The 17,596-nt window shown below is 36.2% G+C and overlaps 1 protein-coding gene across 18 annotated transcripts in view; it reads right to left on the bottom strand.

The window, feature by feature from the left end:
* CHL1 (cell adhesion molecule L1 like) overlaps positions 1-17,596 on the bottom strand; it is a 205,805-nt gene that overhangs the window by 163,730 nt on the left and 24,479 nt on the right. For 7 of the 18 annotated variants that reach the window (XM_073901548.1, XM_073901547.1, XM_073901543.1 and 4 more), the window contains exon 2: positions 1,862-1,942. The exons of 6 other annotated variants lie outside the window; for them this stretch is intronic. The gene's annotated coding sequence lies outside the window, so the exon portion shown is untranslated. Of the gene's footprint in view, positions 1-1,861; positions 1,943-12,319; positions 12,383-17,596 lie in introns of those variants that run through there. 5 more of the 18 variants (XM_073901557.1, XM_073901556.1, XM_073901555.1 and 2 more) reach the window with 3 other exon arrangements.

Genomic DNA, 17,596 nt, shown 5'->3' with positions numbered 1-17,596 from the left:
ATTTGATCAGTCATCAAGAAAATGAACATATTTCAATAAAATAGTGAACTGTTGAGTGTACAGTTGTTTTGCAGGTTGCCATCCATTTTCATGATATCAGAAGACACAATTATTAATACATCATCATGACACAACCACAATTAAGGTTTCTCATAGTAGTATGATAACGACTTTTTAAAAATTTAATACCCTGGATATTGTATTTCATCCTTTAACTTCTGGAAATATTTACCTAGGTTTCTTGTGAATTAGAAATTTATTTAGGATGAGATCATGTTGTGCTTTAACACGACAAATGTACCCCTCATTACCCATCATCATCAAAGAATTTGATTAATCAGATTTTAGGAAGGGTTTTCTTCAAGAATATGAGTGTATATTGCAAATGCTTTTTAGTCATCTAGTAGACCTGTAGATTAAACAGAATTGGAAACCCTGTGCAGGGTAGCCCTCTTGGAGCCAGCTCCAAAAGAAGGATCTAAATACGGTGGAGGGACAAAACCACTCCAGTGCATGAGACAAAGAGACCAAATTTATTCAAAGCACACACACATACAATTTCCTCATAGACTTATTCTTGGAGTAGCCCCCCCCATTCATTTAGAAAGCCCTCCCTGGTTACCAGGCAGTAATTATGCTAACAAGGACTCAGAATCAAGGTGTTCCATCTATTTCCACATTATTTTCACCTGTTTCTTCATTATTTCATAGTTACTAAGATCCTAGTTTACAACCAGCATATAGAAAGATTCTGCATTCACCAGATAATATCTTAATTCTTCAGGAGTACATAGTCTATTGGTAATGAAATGTGCTCTTGAGAAAGTAAGAATAATATTATTCTTTCATTCATATCACTGGGGGAAAAACACTACTTTTTTTTCTTAAATCACTTTGTCTTTAAAAACTCATTTTGTTGACATTTACCAAACAATATTATGGACTAACCACAGTGCTACTAAGTGTTACCAAAATAGTCCAACTTAACCTGTACCTATAGGCAATCACAACTATTATTATTTCAATTTTATGAATTAGGAAACGGAGGTTTAAAAGGGCTGAGGGGCACCTGGGTGTCTCAGTCGTTAAGCGTCTGCCTTCGGCTCAGGTCATGATCCCAGGGTCCTGGGATCAAGCCCCGCATCGGGCTCCTTGCTCCACGGGAAGCCTGCTTCTCTCTCCCCTACTTCCCCTGCTTGTGTTCCCTCTCTGGCTGTCTCTCTATCAAATAAATAAAATCTTTAAAAAACTAAAAAATAAATAAAAGGGCTGAAACAGCTTCCCCATAACCACATCCCTGTGCGTCTGGCCCTGGAAAGTGGATTTTTCTCACTCCTCCAAACTCTCTGAAATTAGTTACAATTCAGCCTGGTACTGCACAAAGAACTTGAAAAAACTCCAAAGGAGGATTCAGGTCAGATTTCACATTGATCCAAATCCAAGGGACAGTTACTGAAGCTGAAAGCCCTCCAGACAATGAAGGGCTGAGCTCTGTTTGATGAAAATACAGGTTTTCTCCCCCTAAAACTTCAAGCCTCCTAAGAAGCCAACCTTCTCAGATCATAATGGTGAAATTCATTTTCTATAAAAAAATGACGTTTAAATAAATACCAGGCTTCAACCTTCAAATATGCCAAGAGGTGAGCTTACAGAAAAATAACTTTTAGTTAAAGATTTTGCCCTTTCAAAAATAAGCCAGCATTTTAATGAAACTTACCAACAACCACCACTGCCCTCACATGTTATATACCTGGTCCATACCCTGTGTCACTCCCTCTGGCTACACTCTTCTACCATGCATTGCAATAATTAAATGCATTCAAAACTGTATAAGGCAAATGATTAAGAAAAATATTCTTACCAGTAAGTTAAGTTCCCCTTAAGTTTCTCTGCGGTATGTCTGCAGTATTAAGACGGGGTGATTGTTTGCAGTTTATAGCACCTAGAGATAGATTTGAAAGTTATAATTATGGAGATAATTTTTATCTAAAAAAAAAAAAAAAAACATTTTTAGGGGCTCCTGGGTGGCTCAGTCCGTTAAGTAGCTGACTCTTGATTTTGGCTCAGGTCATGATCTCAGGGTCCTGGGATGGAGCCCTGTATAGGGGGCCCATGCTCAGCTGGGAGTCTGCTTGAGGATTCTCTCTCTCCCTCTCCTCCCCAAAAAATCCCCAAATGCCTAAACAATATCACTGTTCTATTGCTATAAAAAGACATCCTATAAATTCCTATCTATGAATAAATGAAGCAGAGAGGGCAGACATGCAGAAAACAGTCACGTAATTATACTTCTCATTGAAAAAATTATGGACATGTCTTCTCTCACAAATTCAAGTATTTTGCAACAGACCACAGTATACAGGAATTTCTACCTGGCAGTCCTCCATGAACTGTTCTTCACAGTAGCCACTTACTTTTGTCTGAGGCTGTGACCAATGTGTCAACATAAAACAGTAGAGACTAAAGTGATTAAAGCTCTCTCAGAAAGCACTCTCCAAGACCAGAACTCTATGAATTACACAGTTAACATAAGCCTTGGATTCAAGAGACCAGCTCTCACCCAGGTGTGCTAATTCCAAGGCTCCCATCTTTTTAAAAATCAACATAAGGAATAAAGGAAGTGTTTCAACCAATACATACAATCCTTTTACTGCTAATTCCCAGATAATTTGAGGCTTGACTTCCAATCCCTAAAAGATTGCTTATAAGCCTTTTTTCAGATGCTGTCCCACGAGTATACCTTTAAAAAGCTAAGACTTTCTGTTGAGCATAAGGACAGTCAAAAAAGTCAAAGAACTGGTTTTGCATACCAGTTGTCATAACTTAATGAGCATCATTCAGAAGAGCTAAATTCCATCTAGTAATTCTAACTCATTCTGGTAGAAATTACTAATTAAAGATAGTTATAAAACTACAATATTTTTGGCCTGACAAAAAGAGAAGAATGGTTAAAATATCCAAGCAACTCAATTCCCTTTCTTTGCATTATTTGACAGTATCTTTGGCCTTATTCCAAAAGCTGCTGCCAAAAAGTTATAAACAGATTGCAATGCCTTCACAGAGAACTTCACACCAATACACTGAAAAACAAATTCTACCCTGGCAAGTATGAGAATAGTCCCTACTGCTGTCCAATTGACCAAGTGACACACTGCACAGGCTGTGCCCTGTCTACTTTTGTTTAGTGACCTCATTTCAAACCCTTTAGGCCTACTTCTAACGCCATTATTATTTGCATTATAACACACAGAATTGTTTATGGAAGACTAACAATGCATAGAACAACATTTAATATGGCTCCTCATCCATGGCACACATTGCTAGAGAATTATTGTGTTTACTGAGTTCTACAGGCTAATAGAAGAGTTTGACCTAACTAGAGGAGCACAGAAAATCATCATTTTGGTGCGTCCAGCATCCTCTATGTGTTACAACAGTCATTCAACAGGGAAAAGAAGAAATGAAATATTTGCACATGTTGATTCCAAAAAGGATCTACTGATGTCCTGCCCCACTGAATGAAGCTGAACTTAAATGATGTGATATAGGATGTCCTTTATCTATCCCAATGATAAAGAATGTTACAAATCAGATATTTTATTCTACAACCAGGGAGCCACTTTTATAGTTCTAATATTAAATCTCTCTGAGACATCTTTCCAAAACCCAACCATGTCATACAGCTACTACAAGGGGCTCTTCCCAATGGCTCCCACCTTCTTAACACTCTCAGGGACACCCATGACAACAGGGATCAGTGCCCGTGCTGAATTATCCACACTCTTGCTTAGCATTTTCAAGACTATTGTTTGGCATTAGGCATGAAGACTGTAGCTACTGATCAAACTTATTTGTATGCTCACAGCAGCAGCATATGCCTGCTGAGCTCTCATCTGCTTCATTCAACTTTGGTTGAGAAAGCATTGCCATTAATCATGGATATAAGTTCTTTGCAACTAATCCAGTCACCGTGTGTGTGTGTGTGTGTGTGTGTGTGTGTGTGTGTGTGTGTGTGTGTGGCGTTGGTGAATATAAAGGATTATCTCTTATTATTGTCTTTTGTTATTTCATGTTGTAGGTATATGAGCTCCAAAACGGGGTACAGAGACAATCCTTTAGAATGCAACAATTATATATGTATTTGAAATTATAACACATATTAAAAAACCTCTATGTTGATATTAAAATATCTCTATATACATATGTGAGTATACACGCTATTTTAAAATCATTTTATTTCATTCTTTCTAATTCTTGTTTCCTTTTCTGTTTTCTTATAGTAATATTTAGCACACTATGTATCTGGACAATTCAGATATGCATATATTGGACATATAGGCTCAAACATTTTTAATGATAAGGGAGTGCACACACACACAACAATCCTGTAGTCCAAGAAAATGTCTTTCTCATTTTACTTTTATGATATTTATCAGGATATATAATTCTTTGAAATTATTTAATCTACAAGACTTTATCCTTTCTCCCACCATCATTGATATAGATACCAATATCTTATTTTCTATTCTTAGCAAATAGTTGTTTGTTTCTTTTTCCAAAGTCCCTAAGTTCCCACTACTTAAGAGATTTGAATAAATATACCTACCAAATGCAAAGAGGGGAATAAACAGAAAAACTGATGGGAAAATCTAAAGAATCTTGAAGTATATTAAAGCAAAATGGGCCTTTGGGCCCTTGTTGGTTGGTTGCTTTTTTACTGGGGAAGAAAAAAAAGCATGAGTGAAAAAAATATATAAATACATAGTGTAGGTACATCAAATTAAAATGTACTCACTTAAGGAAACAAAACACGGAAAGAGAGAGAAAGCACGCTAGAGGGAGAAATGGAACTTCCTCAAAAGCAAAAGGCATTAACGGTGGAAAGGTGGATGAGGCTGGTCCACTCAGTGAACAGCACACCTGTGGCAGCAGCTTTGAATCAGGTAAACTCAGGTCATCAGGCCTTCCTAATATGGACATCTTACTGCTCTGGTTATTTAGTATTTGAAAATAGTATTTTCCATACAATGTGGGCCCTGAAAGCAAACCAATGACTTCATCAGGTACTTAGCAAAAGAAGTGGTGATCTCTTCCAATCCTGAAGGAAAAGTTGGCTGCCTAAGAATTATTTAGAGATAATATATCACTTTTCTACATGGCACATTCCTAGAATATTTTTAAGGTGAATTCTCTTTACTTACTGAATTTCCAACACATCATATGTAAATTGCAACTGCATTCTGGACAAAATTAACTAAAGACCAAATGGCTGTCACAATACTCTTGCTAGGTTTCACTCTGTATTTTATACAATGAATCTTGAGTTCAATAAGGACATATTTCGATTGTTACTGTTACCCCCGTGTCACTGCCTGGCCCCATAATGAAGCTTAATAAATACATTTTGGATGGAGTTAAATGTATGCAAGCTACACATACCAGAAAAATAGCAGTACCTGACAGTTACTCAATCTGACAGTCACAGGTGTGAATGTCACACACCATTAGAGTAGGAGTCACCACCTTACCACCACTGTGCCTATCAAAGGGACACTGTAACATAGAGAAAAAAGAGACAGAGGAGCGGAAAATAAAGTGTGCCCTTACTCCCTGTGTGACATAACCTTCTGGAACGGCAAAGGTCTCGTCGGTAAGTAAGGGATAACGGTATCTATCTGGCAGGATAGGTGTGAAGGATAAGGGCTAACTTGTATAAAATGCTTAGCTCAGGGCTGGGATCTAAAAGGTGTTCAGTAACCTGAGGGGCAGCACAGATCCCCTATACCACCCAGAGGCAGTCAATGAGGCTGGGAGGAGCACTTGATCAGATATAACTGAAACTCAGCCAATGGGATGAAACCACACTACCTCAAATGGTGACACCGGAGCCTTGACAAATGCTCTATAAGCCACATATGTGAGCAGTTACATGTCTTATTCTCACAAGACAGAAAAGGATTTCTTTAATAATGTTTTTCAAGCTTGTGAGTTTTCCTTAAGGCCAGGAAAAAACAAACAAACCTCTTTAATTTTTGCCTCCCTAGTACTCAAGAACAGTGACTGCCATATTGTCAAATACTGGTTGCTTAATAAATGTACATTGAATGAAAATACCTATTCTATACGTTTGTGTTGTGTGTTTACATGTGTGTATGTGTGCAGTGTATGTATGTATTTGGAATCCAGAGTGGCTATTTTTTATGTTTTTATTTTATTTTATTTTAAAAATGTACCTAATCTCAATTAATCTCAAACACTGGAGATGTTTTAGTGATTTTAAAAACAGACTGAGAGCACCTCAGCTTTCTGTCAATATTTGGGTCAATATTCTTAAAAAGTTGGGATTGAAAACACCTCTCTTTCTCTCATCAACTAGCATTTGCTTGGCAGAAATGAGCTCTTGATTCAAATCACTGAAGTCCATATGCTCAAAATGTGTACCAAGATACTCAATTCGATTTTTTTGAATGAATATAGTTTTTTTTTAAGGAAAATGATAAATGATGCAAATAATATTCCCTAGAATATAAGCTGGTAGTACAGTAAAAATGAGCACACAATAGAAATTCTTCAATATGCTTAACATAAAATGATACACAATAAAATGAGAATTAGGAAAACTATGATCAACAGCAAAAGTTGCTTTGGAAATTATTATAAGCAAAACCACATACAAGAAATATGAAAATGTTGAATTTTGCACTATATGTTAACTAACTAGAATTTAAATAAAAAATTGGGGGAAAAAATTGAGTTTGTTCTTATGAATACATTTGAAGGAATACTGTGAAAGAAAATAGTCCCCATTTCTGATCACTAGTTGCAGCATGGGTTTACTCAAAAACAATTACTGACCCCCTGCTAAAGGTCATATAGGATTTTTCTTCTAACATTAATTGAAGACATACTTTGTGCTGCACGTTATACTAAGTAATTTATCTGTGATTCACAAGTGCCCTCTAAATTAGGTACGACTGACCCTAATTTTATAGAAGATGTAATGAATTCAAATAGATTAGGGAGCCTGTACAACATCACAATGAGAGTGAGTGGCAACAGCCATGATGGGAACGTGTCCATGTAACTAGAAGCTCATGGCTTTATCTACACTAGCCTGACTTCCTTATTCCATCATTCATGTAATATACCTTGAGTTTGAGAAAAGGATTACATGGTAGTTATTTCTCTATCTCCTACTATTTTTTAAAGTCATACATCCAACTGTTGTAAGGAGGCTAATAGCATCATGTCGAGAAACTTGCAAAGAATACTCTAGGGCAAGTCAGAAGACCATGTGAATGTTATTGCTAGCTTTATCATTAACAATGCTTCTTAACAGCAAGTTTCTTAACCAAGTTAGGTCTCAGTAGCCTCATTTACAACATGAGAATGCTAACAACTATTTTTTAGAGTTTCCTTTTGCCTTAAAAGTTTATGATTACAGGAAAGGGGTGCCTGGGTGGCTCAGTCGGTTAAGCGGCCAACTCCTGATTTTGGCCCACGTAGAGATCTCAGGGTCCTGGGATGGAGTCCTGTGTTGGGCTCCACCCTAAGCAGGGAGTCTGCTTGAGATTCTCCCTCTCCCTCTACCCCTCCCCTGCTCACATGTGCTCCAGCTCTCTCTTTCTCTCTCTCAAATAAATGTGCATTCCTATGTTAATTGAGGCATTATTCACAATAACCAAGCTATAAACAACCTAGGTGTCTGCTGATGGATGAATGGATAAAGAAATAGTGACACACATACACATACACACACTGAAATATGATTCAGCCATAAAAAAGAAGGAAATCCTGCCATTTGCAACAACATGGATAAACCCAGAGGACATTATGCTATTGAAATAAGTCAGACACTAAAGGAAAAATACTGTATGATCTTATTTATGTGTGTGTAATCTGAAAAAGTCAAACTTATAGAAGCACAGAGTAGAGTGCTGGCTGCCAGGGACTTGGGCGGGGGTTAGTCAAAGGGTACAAACTTTCAGTTATAAAATGATTAAGTTCTGCGGAGCTAATGGACAGCAAGGTGACTCGAGTTAATAATACTTTATTGTGCACTTGAAATTTGCTAAGAGAGTAGATCCTAAATAACCCCCCCACACACACACAAGGTAACTATATGAGGTGATGGATGAGTTCATTAGCTTGATTGTGGTAATCATTTGGCAGTGTATATGTATACAAAATCATGTTGCATACTTATTTATTTTTTAAAAGATTTTATTTATTTATTTGTTAGAGAAGAGAGAGAGAGTGTGAGCCTGAGCAGGGGGAGTAGCAGGCTCCCCGCTGAGCAAAGAGCCCCATGCGGGATTTGATTCCAGGACCCTGGGTTCATGACCTGAGCCGAAGGCGGACGCTTAACCGAATGCCACCCAGGCGTCCCTGAACACTTTAAATATACACAATTTTTATGTGTCAGTTATACTGCTATAAAGCTAAGAAAAAACGTTTCAATTAAAAATAGTCTAACATAACATTATTTTATATATACTCAATAGCAAATGGAAAATTTGTTGTGCAAAAAGTATCTAAGAGCAAAACCTAACTTATAAAACTGTGAAATTAAAGAGCTAATCAGCAGAGCATGAATAAGTTACTCAATAACTAAAAAGAATCTAAAGGCATCTGGCACCTCATTTGGAAGAGTATACAATTCTTGATCTCAGGGTTGTGAGTTCGAGCTCCACACTGGGTGTAGAAATGATTAAAAAATAAATAAACTTTAAAAACTGCTACAAAGAGATGTCATAAGATGTCTAAAAACTGAAGGACATTTAGGCATTTAGAGTCTAATAGTTTAAATAGTCTAAGTAGACAATTTAACCTCTAATTCATCATAATAAAATGATAATTCCTATTAATTATAATGCAGAACAGAATATACACATTCAATGACAATTCTCAAAATATCTTTAATGTGGATCAAATAAAAATGACTATATATGAAGAGCTCCAGGAAACTGTGTGCAAGCAGAATGATATATAAACATAATGGTGTTACTCAAGAGACCAAATTAATAATTTGAAACAACCTGAACCTGAATAATTTGAAATAACCTGTATGTGGGCCAAGACCCTGATTCCCCAGTGCCTCCACAATGAGTTCAGTACATGGTAGATGCCAAACTACTCTCAGTTAAAGAGATGAATATATGAATTCTAAGCATAACATTGTGGTAAACCAGTAGGGGTTACCATGTCTTTCAACTCCAACCAAAAAGTGATCAGCAAATCAATCAGAAATATAAGGTGATCCAAAGATTTTTGACAATGTTAAAAGTAGAATATCATTAGGGATACTTTGAAAAGCATCTATTACAACAAAACTGGTATTGGGCTAGGTAAGTTGGAAGTATAGTTGAAGATCACACCAACACATTTACAGTGAGATACATTGGGGTGACAAGGAATAAGAAATAAAATCTAGAGATACACTGTCAGTTGAAAATTGCAATTAACATAAATATTTTTAGATATTAAAAGTCAATATTTAGAAAAATACTATATTTAACGCAGTCCTATTTCACAAAATGTGAAAGTTCACCTGTGGGCTAGGTCTGTTTCAGTTTTCCATAAAATTGTGCACCTGTAATTATCTACACATTTCAAGCAAAAGAGGAATAGATGGTGGTGGTGATTTTGGTGGTGAGGAAAAAAAGAAAGAAAAGAACCTGCCATAATTATGGGAAATGACCAAAAAACATTTTTTTAAGAAATACTGGGGAAAGTTATTCAGATCTCCAATCTGCACTGATATTCTCCCCCAGTAGAATTTCCATTAGACAAAAACTCTTAGTAAATATAAACCAATATACTAAACTCACTCTTCAGGTACCCAGTACTATAGTACCAGTACTACCAATTAATGTGAAATGGAAATTGGTGATGATTTATCTAGTTAAGTGGTTCTTAACTCCATGAGGGTCACAGATGCATTTGAAAATCTGGAGAAAGCTAAGGACTCTCTCCAGAAGCATACACCTATGTTCATGCATACACTGTATTGAATATAATTACACTGGTTTCAAAAATTATTCAAACTACTCAAGACAAAGTTCAATGTAAAAAGTGAATATTCGGCCTCAAAACAGAGAACTAAAATCTGTTGTAATTGTTTAATCAAATTTTATTGCAAACTACCTATATTACAACAATATAAAACCTTACATTTTATAACACTCTCACCAAGATTTTTTTTTCATTTAATCCTTGAAACAAGTTTTTGTTAATTTGTTAGATTCATTTAAAAATGAGGAAAAATAAAATGCAAAGGGTTAAGTTACTTCTTTAATATCACATGTAGCAAGTGACAAAGGTCAAGTGTAGAACCCAGTATTGGGATTCCAATTCCAGTCCTTTCTCCACAATGTCATGACCCAATTTCTGTATCAGAAAAACAAGTGGTGTATACACTTTGTGAAGGTGCACGGTTTAAAATGTCACAAAGCAAATTCAGTCCTTCACTATGAAAGGAAATCTCTTCTTCCTTGCTTGGCTTTTCTTTTTTCTTTCCTTTTTTTTTTCTTCAAATCATCAGTTGGTGGTTTGTTATGACCCAGTGAACGAGCTATGGACCAGAGCTTCCCTACTTGGGATTTTGTCAGTTTTAAGCTTTTGCTTTCATCTATTTCTGTTTAACGTTACACAAAAGCCCGAGAGAACCACCACTTCCTTAGTCTCTCCACATAATCCGGGCGTCATACAGGAGTTTAAAAGACATGTTATTCTCTTCATTTTATCATGAATGCTCCAAATTTTTATACAAGAGATCCTTTGATCCTTCAGAAGCAAGCTCCTTTTTGAAGTTGTGGTAACCAAGTGTTTAAGAGGGTTCTTCCAGAAGGGGCCAGTTGGTCACTCAGTACACATTTTAAATACTCACTTTGTACAGCTCCTTATTGGCTCTTTATAATGCTGCAGACACTCATGGTGGGGGAGAAGGGTGAGGGAGGATCCACTTAAAGCAAAGCAAAACAAAACAAAAGCAGCAAAAACTAAGAGGTGGTCAACTCCTTTTACTGGAAGAACCACGATGATATGAAGGGAGGAAAATTTTACCTAATGGAGCCTTGAATGGGGGAAGTAAGAGGGACACAGGCAAGTAATTGATTTGCAAGTTCAAAACAAAAAAAGTGTAAAGATTAGGCCTAAATTGCATGCAATCAACATAATTTTCTGTTTTCTCAAAAGCACATAGAATATAACAAAGTATATTCTGAACCCAGCTATAATGATCCCACTGAAATCCCAATAGGCATTTTATACCCACAGACAGTGGACATACTGTAGTAGTTGAGAGCTGAACTAATTATCTGGAAAATTCAAGCAAAAAACCCTTTTCTCTATTCCTTCCATATGGGCATTATTTCAAGAAATATGAGGCTCTAGAGATTTACACAGTCTAGAAACTAGACTCTGTTCTGAGTAGCCTGCTCTCCTTTGGACATTCACATTTTGGGCTTTGAGAAATGCAATATTCTCAGGTTATTTCTTGCATTAATTATTCACAGTATAGCTGGAGTCCATGCAATCGCATTTCTTCTGTATTCTAAGAAAAGATTTGGGCAACTTATCGATGGAGGCATGGGGAAACCGGCCAGTCAGAGAATGTTTTGTGAAAGGCATTTTCTCCTGTCACTTTTTTACACATCAGTGCTCAAAATTAATGAAGTTTCTGAAGGACATAGCAATTAGAAAAAAAAACATTAGGAAAAACTTATAATAAATTATGTCAGGCATAAAACATGTTGGTAGAAATTATAATAAGTAAAAAGTGAAATGTTACACCACCTTAAAATAGAAAGCAGAATCTCTCTTACAAACAACACACGGGGCTAATGCAAAAATCAATGTTCACTGTGCTGGTTGCCTGCAAAATTACACAATTAATCCTGTGTAAACTAACCTATCAGCCATGTGCACTGCAGGATTCCTGATAACTATTAGGCTGCACAATCTATTAAAGAAAGAGAACTTTAATGAGGTCCCATGAGAATCTAAAAATTTAAATCATTTTTTTCTCTCTAAAAGAACATTTTTACCTCATTTAATAGACATGACTTTCCATATCTGATACACATATGGTCAAATCCACCATTAAAACAATCATCAGGAACCAGAAAGACAGCTTATCTTGAGTTTAAAATATACTACCGAGGTGATTTCAAAGTAATAGAGGATTTAGAGCTCTACATGAAAAAGATGCTGCCTTATCTTCTTGGCTCTGATAGCAATCTATTGCTATCCTATGTCACTGGACCTCACAAGGGCTAATGAGCCATTCTAAAATTGTATTACCACACAATATACTTACTATGTGAAGATATGGAGTCCCATGTGCATTCAGTCTATGAAAATTATAATCTGCTTAATTCCACTACAAAAAATAAATAGAAATAAAGTAACTATTTAGGTATGATCATTTTTAAAATACTGTCCCTATTACACATGCATAACTGAGTATATATAAAAATGTCTTAGTCATGTGTAGGTATCCCACTTAATATTTAACATCTAAATAGACATTTTTGCACAGTTTAAGCAGAAACACGGTTTAAATATTTTTCTGGTGGGGCACCTGTGTGGCTCAGTTGGTTAAGCGCCTAACTCTTGATTTCAGTTCAGGTCATGAGATCAAGCCCCGTGATGGGCTAAGCGCTGAGCGTGGAGACTGCTTAAGATTCTCTCCCTCTTCCTCTGCCCTCCCCCTTCCCAGCTCTTTTTAACTACAATATATAGGATTATATATAGGATTACCCCAATTGGGGACTTTTTTTCCCCCCAATTCTTAGACTGTATGTAATTCCACCCAAAAGCATGCCACCTGGACAGAGACTAAATGATTCTTCAAATACTCCCCTGTGTTTTCATTACATAATTAACTGAATTGAAATCCCCTTGAAGAAAACATATCATTATTAAAACTACACATTCCAAAAACATTAAACTTGGTCTCAACTTCTTCTGAATCCTGATTCTTTAATCTCAACAGCAGTCTTGTGATAGATCAAATCTATTCAGGTATTGTTTGTCTCAACTGCAAAGCTGCATGCCAAAATAAATAGATGCATGGATGGATCCATCTATCAATTGGTAGATGGATAGATACATCAGGGCATTAGCTGTGATAAATGTAAGAGAGAAGGAGAAGTCCTGTCACTCATCTTCCTTGAGCCAGTGTGGATTGCTGAAGGAACTCAGCCTGAGCCCATAACCTCGCCTGATGAGCACTGGGCTGCTTCCCTTCCCTTTGGCTCACTGCTGGAAGTAAACAGCAGACTGCAGATACTGTAACAAAATCACTAATGGGAGACCCAAAGTAATGAGTGCAGGTATCTCCAGGAGTGGACAGATAATAAAAAGAGAAGTGAGACAAAAAAGAAAATCCCAGAGGAGAAAACAGTGTAGATGCACAGAGGAGAGCAATTTGTCTAAAAGGCTAGAAAGCCCCTAAGCACTAAAAAAAAGCCGACATTTCTGCTGTAACTCTTCCAGACCAAAACTGTAGTCGGTGTCCACACACGCTATTTTCTCCAGAATTTGCTCTATTTCTGAAAGCTTTTGATTTCTATTCTATGCTTTTTGTTTCCTCTCTCCAAACATATATCACCTACTGTATTTCAAAGTGTTATGAACCTTTTAGCCCTTATTTCCATAGAAAGTAATTAAGAATGCTAGAGAAAAGACAGGGTTTTTGTTTGTTTTTCTCATTTAGCTCAGAAGCATAATATTCTCCCCATCAGTCCTAAGGAGTATCGCTTACTGTCGCACATATACACAGTGCCAGTCTAGGCCCCAACTTCAGGTCTACCTTTATGGGACTAATAGATCATTTCCTGTCTTCCCATGTTTCTTCTCATATATCTTCTATAAAAAGTGAAGCAGAAAAATATTTTTAAAAATGATTTACAAGACAATTTCCTGCTTAGTTTTAACAGATGGGCATTCATAGGTGGTGGTTACTAAAGTAAACGTAAGACATGGGTGGGAGGAGGTGGAAAACATTTATGCATTTTCAACCCTGGTAATAACTACACCTGCCACTTTCTTACATGACATAAACACAGACTTTACCAATGAAGAACTCCTGGTGAAATTATTTACCTGAAATAATAGGCATGAATTAAACTGACATGCATTTCAGCTTTCACCAAAAATTGTCTCTGGTTTCAACATGAAAATATTTTGACAAGGACTAAGACACCCTTCTTGTTATGTTTTCAAAACTTTCCTATGTGCAGTCTATCAGAAAGTATCTACTTGTAGTGGACTGTCTACTAAACACTGGGGAGAGGAGGAAGCATTTTGGAAAATGACAGGAAAGATAAACAATATAAGGTAATTTTTTTCTCTAACAGTCATAGAAATATTTCCACTTTAAGAAAAGGCAGAAAAGTACTAATTATCTCCTTCATTACCTATTTCACAATCACTCCCTTGATTTTAGATACCTAGAGAAGCACAATCACTGTTAAGTTCCTAGACAATGGTGGTGGTGAGTATGTATGTTTGTGTGAGTGTGGGACTATCAGTGGGTGCATGGGCATAAGAAACTGAATTGCTGGGGCACCTGGGTGGCTCAGTCGTCCAGCGTCTGCCTTCGGCTCAGGTCATGATCCCAGGGTCCTGGGATCGAGCCCCACATCGGGCTCCCTGCTCCGCAGGAAGCCTGCTTCTCCCTCTCCCACTCCCCCTGCTTGTGTTCCCTCTCTTGCTGTGTCTCTCTCTGTCAAATAAATAAAATCTTAAAAAAAAGAAAGAAACTGAATTGTTTCATGTTTGACCCAGCTTTCACTTTGGCTTTATGAGCTGTCTTATAAAGGAAAAAAAAAAAAAAAAGGTATGTTTTAAGAATTAATATAGACTCTATTCTACTGGATGAATCTCTATATTCATTTTCAGACTTCAGAGATGTTAAATTTGGCTTAACTCTAAGAATCACATAAAAGACAATCTGATACCCTGTACAACTTCCATCCCAACGTTTATTATTCCTCTATTAACAGTCTTCCTGAGTTAGACTGTAGGTTCTGTAAGGGTAGGTAGCACTCCAGTTGCTCAGCATTGTTCCTGAACTTGATAGACAACATGGTATCCTAAGTGTTCAATACTACTTATTGAATGAATAAAGGATTTATGCGTTTAATCCTCTAGTCAATTAGTACCTGACACAGTCCTTTTGAGTTATTTTTTTCTCAAAATATTTTTTCCTTTTGAGTTAAAATCAATTTTTTACATTTTCTCTTCCATTAAATTCTGTTACTTAATGTAGTCAATATGGTTTTTGATAATTCAGTGAATCTAGTAATATTAACAAATGCAACAAGTATGTATTTAGCAAAAGCTACATGCCAGTCACTGCTGTAACAGTTTTAAAAATATTGCATTTAGTAATTGCAATGATCTTCTGAGATATGTCCTATTCTTTATCCATGATACAATGTAGTTACAGTACAAAAATACCACATTCTGAACAAATTACTCCTTTAAAAACAAGAGATGGTATACTGCCCACACAAAAGTTATTTTAACTCTATGGGTCAATACTTAGAGAGCCTTTACCTTCTAATATTAACTTTGCAATGCAGATTTGTGTTCCCATAACACTTCACTTAAGCATCACTATTTTATATCATAGTGATAGTGATGGAACAAAATGTTTTCACCAAAAGTTCACTTAATTTCATGGATATTTCAACCAGAAAATAGTTTGAAGTGTAGTGTGGTTGTTTGAATAAAGGCATCACAGGATATCTACATCCTAATCCCTGGAAACTGCCCCAAGAATGTTGCCTTACATGGTAAATGGGACTTAGCAGATGTGATTACATTAAGGACCATGAGAAAGGGAGATTATCCTAGATTACGTGAATATGTGAATGGGTCTAATATAATCACAGGTTCCTTATAGGAAGAAGGCAGAAGGTGAGAGTCAGAACAGGTGACATAAAGGCAGAGCAGAGAGAGACAAATTGGAAGATGCTACACTGTTGGCTTTGAAGATGAAGGATGGGGCCACAAGCCAAGGAATGCAGGTGGATTCTAGAGGCTGGAAAAAGCAAAGAAACAGATTCTCCCCTAGAGGCTCTAAAGGAAAATAGTTCTGCTGACACTTTGATTTGGGGCTGTCTAAACTCCAGAATTTCTAGAGAACAAATCTGTGTCATTTTAAGCCACTAATTTGGTGGTAATTGTTTACAACAGGAATTGAATATAGGTCAAGTAACACAGATGTATGTAGATAAGAACCTAGATTTTGATTTCAGGAGCCAGTTTTTGGTACTTCTTTAGGTTGATACAAAATATATGCTGCCTTCAATTATTTTGCAAGGAGATGAAATAATATTATATCCATAAGCCTAAGTTAAAATTATGCTCCTTCTTATAGAAACCTAAATTTTTTAAAATAATTTTTTATTGTTATGTTAATCACCATACATTACATCATTAGTTTTTGATGTAGTGTTCCATAATTCATTGTTTGTGCATAACACCCAGTGCTCCATGCAGAATGTGCCCTCCTTAATACCCATCACCAGGCTAACCCATCCCCCCACCCCCCTCCCCTCTAGAACCCTCAGTTTGTTTGTCAGAGTCCATCGTCTCTAATTAGAAACCTAAATTTTTAAGTAAGATTTGTCACATATGTAGTCATATCATTTTGAGCACATAAAATATTTCCATAAATTAAGTCAATAAATATTAAGATACAATAGGGTAATATCTTGCATAAGTACAGTATCTACAGTCTCATTAACTTAATATTAAACATGTAATTTAAACTCCCTCTTCAATGTTTGCTCATCTATATTCCAATAGCAACACTTACAGAACCAACATAAACATCAGGAAGACTACCTGAAATACTAAATACTACTCATGTATATATAAGTCTTTGTACAGATGTTAAGTACTGGAGTGTGACTATGTGGTTTACCTCTACTCTTCTGAAAAGGAGATTGAGTTGACTTTTTGTCTAGTCTTTGACAACTACCATGAAATTAAAAATGGAAAGGCATGAGATTTCTCTTAGATCTAAGCAAGTTAATCTCTGAATGAGTTTAGGGTCTGTTACCTATAAACACTCTGATAGATCTACATTGTAATCAAGAGCTGAAACAGTTCATTATCAGCTTTTGGTGATAATGTTCCTACTTGACCAAAAAACACAAATTCTATATTGGCAAATTTGCAATGTAGCTTACATGTTTTTATTTTATGAAGAAATTTAGATACAGGAAATAGAATTTAAAGATGCCTACGTAATTGCCATCTAAATTTTTAAATATTAACATTTTGTCATATTTGCCTAAGAACTCACTTTTTATTTTTATTTATTTATTTTTTAAGTAGGCTCCAAACCCAACATGGGGCTCAAACTCCCAACACAGAGTTCAAGAGTCTCATGCTTTACCAGGTGCCCCCAGAAATCACTAAATAAACAAAATACAAGAAATTAAGTTGAAAGTCCCTTAAATTTACTCTCTTCTAAATTCCATCTCCCTTTACTCCTGGAAAGAACCAACATATTTAATTTAATGTGCAAGCAACACATTTTTTATACTACTCTATAAATATAATGTTGCATGAG

Source organism: Callorhinus ursinus, unplaced genomic scaffold, assembly GCF_003265705.2.
Source record: "Callorhinus ursinus isolate GAN/ISIS: 27379988/994484 unplaced genomic scaffold, GSC_fseal_2.0 scaffold15, whole genome shotgun sequence".
Lineage (NCBI taxonomy): Eukaryota > Metazoa > Chordata > Mammalia > Carnivora > Otariidae > Callorhinus > Callorhinus ursinus.
This window is presented reverse-complemented; position numbering and strand designations above follow the sequence as displayed.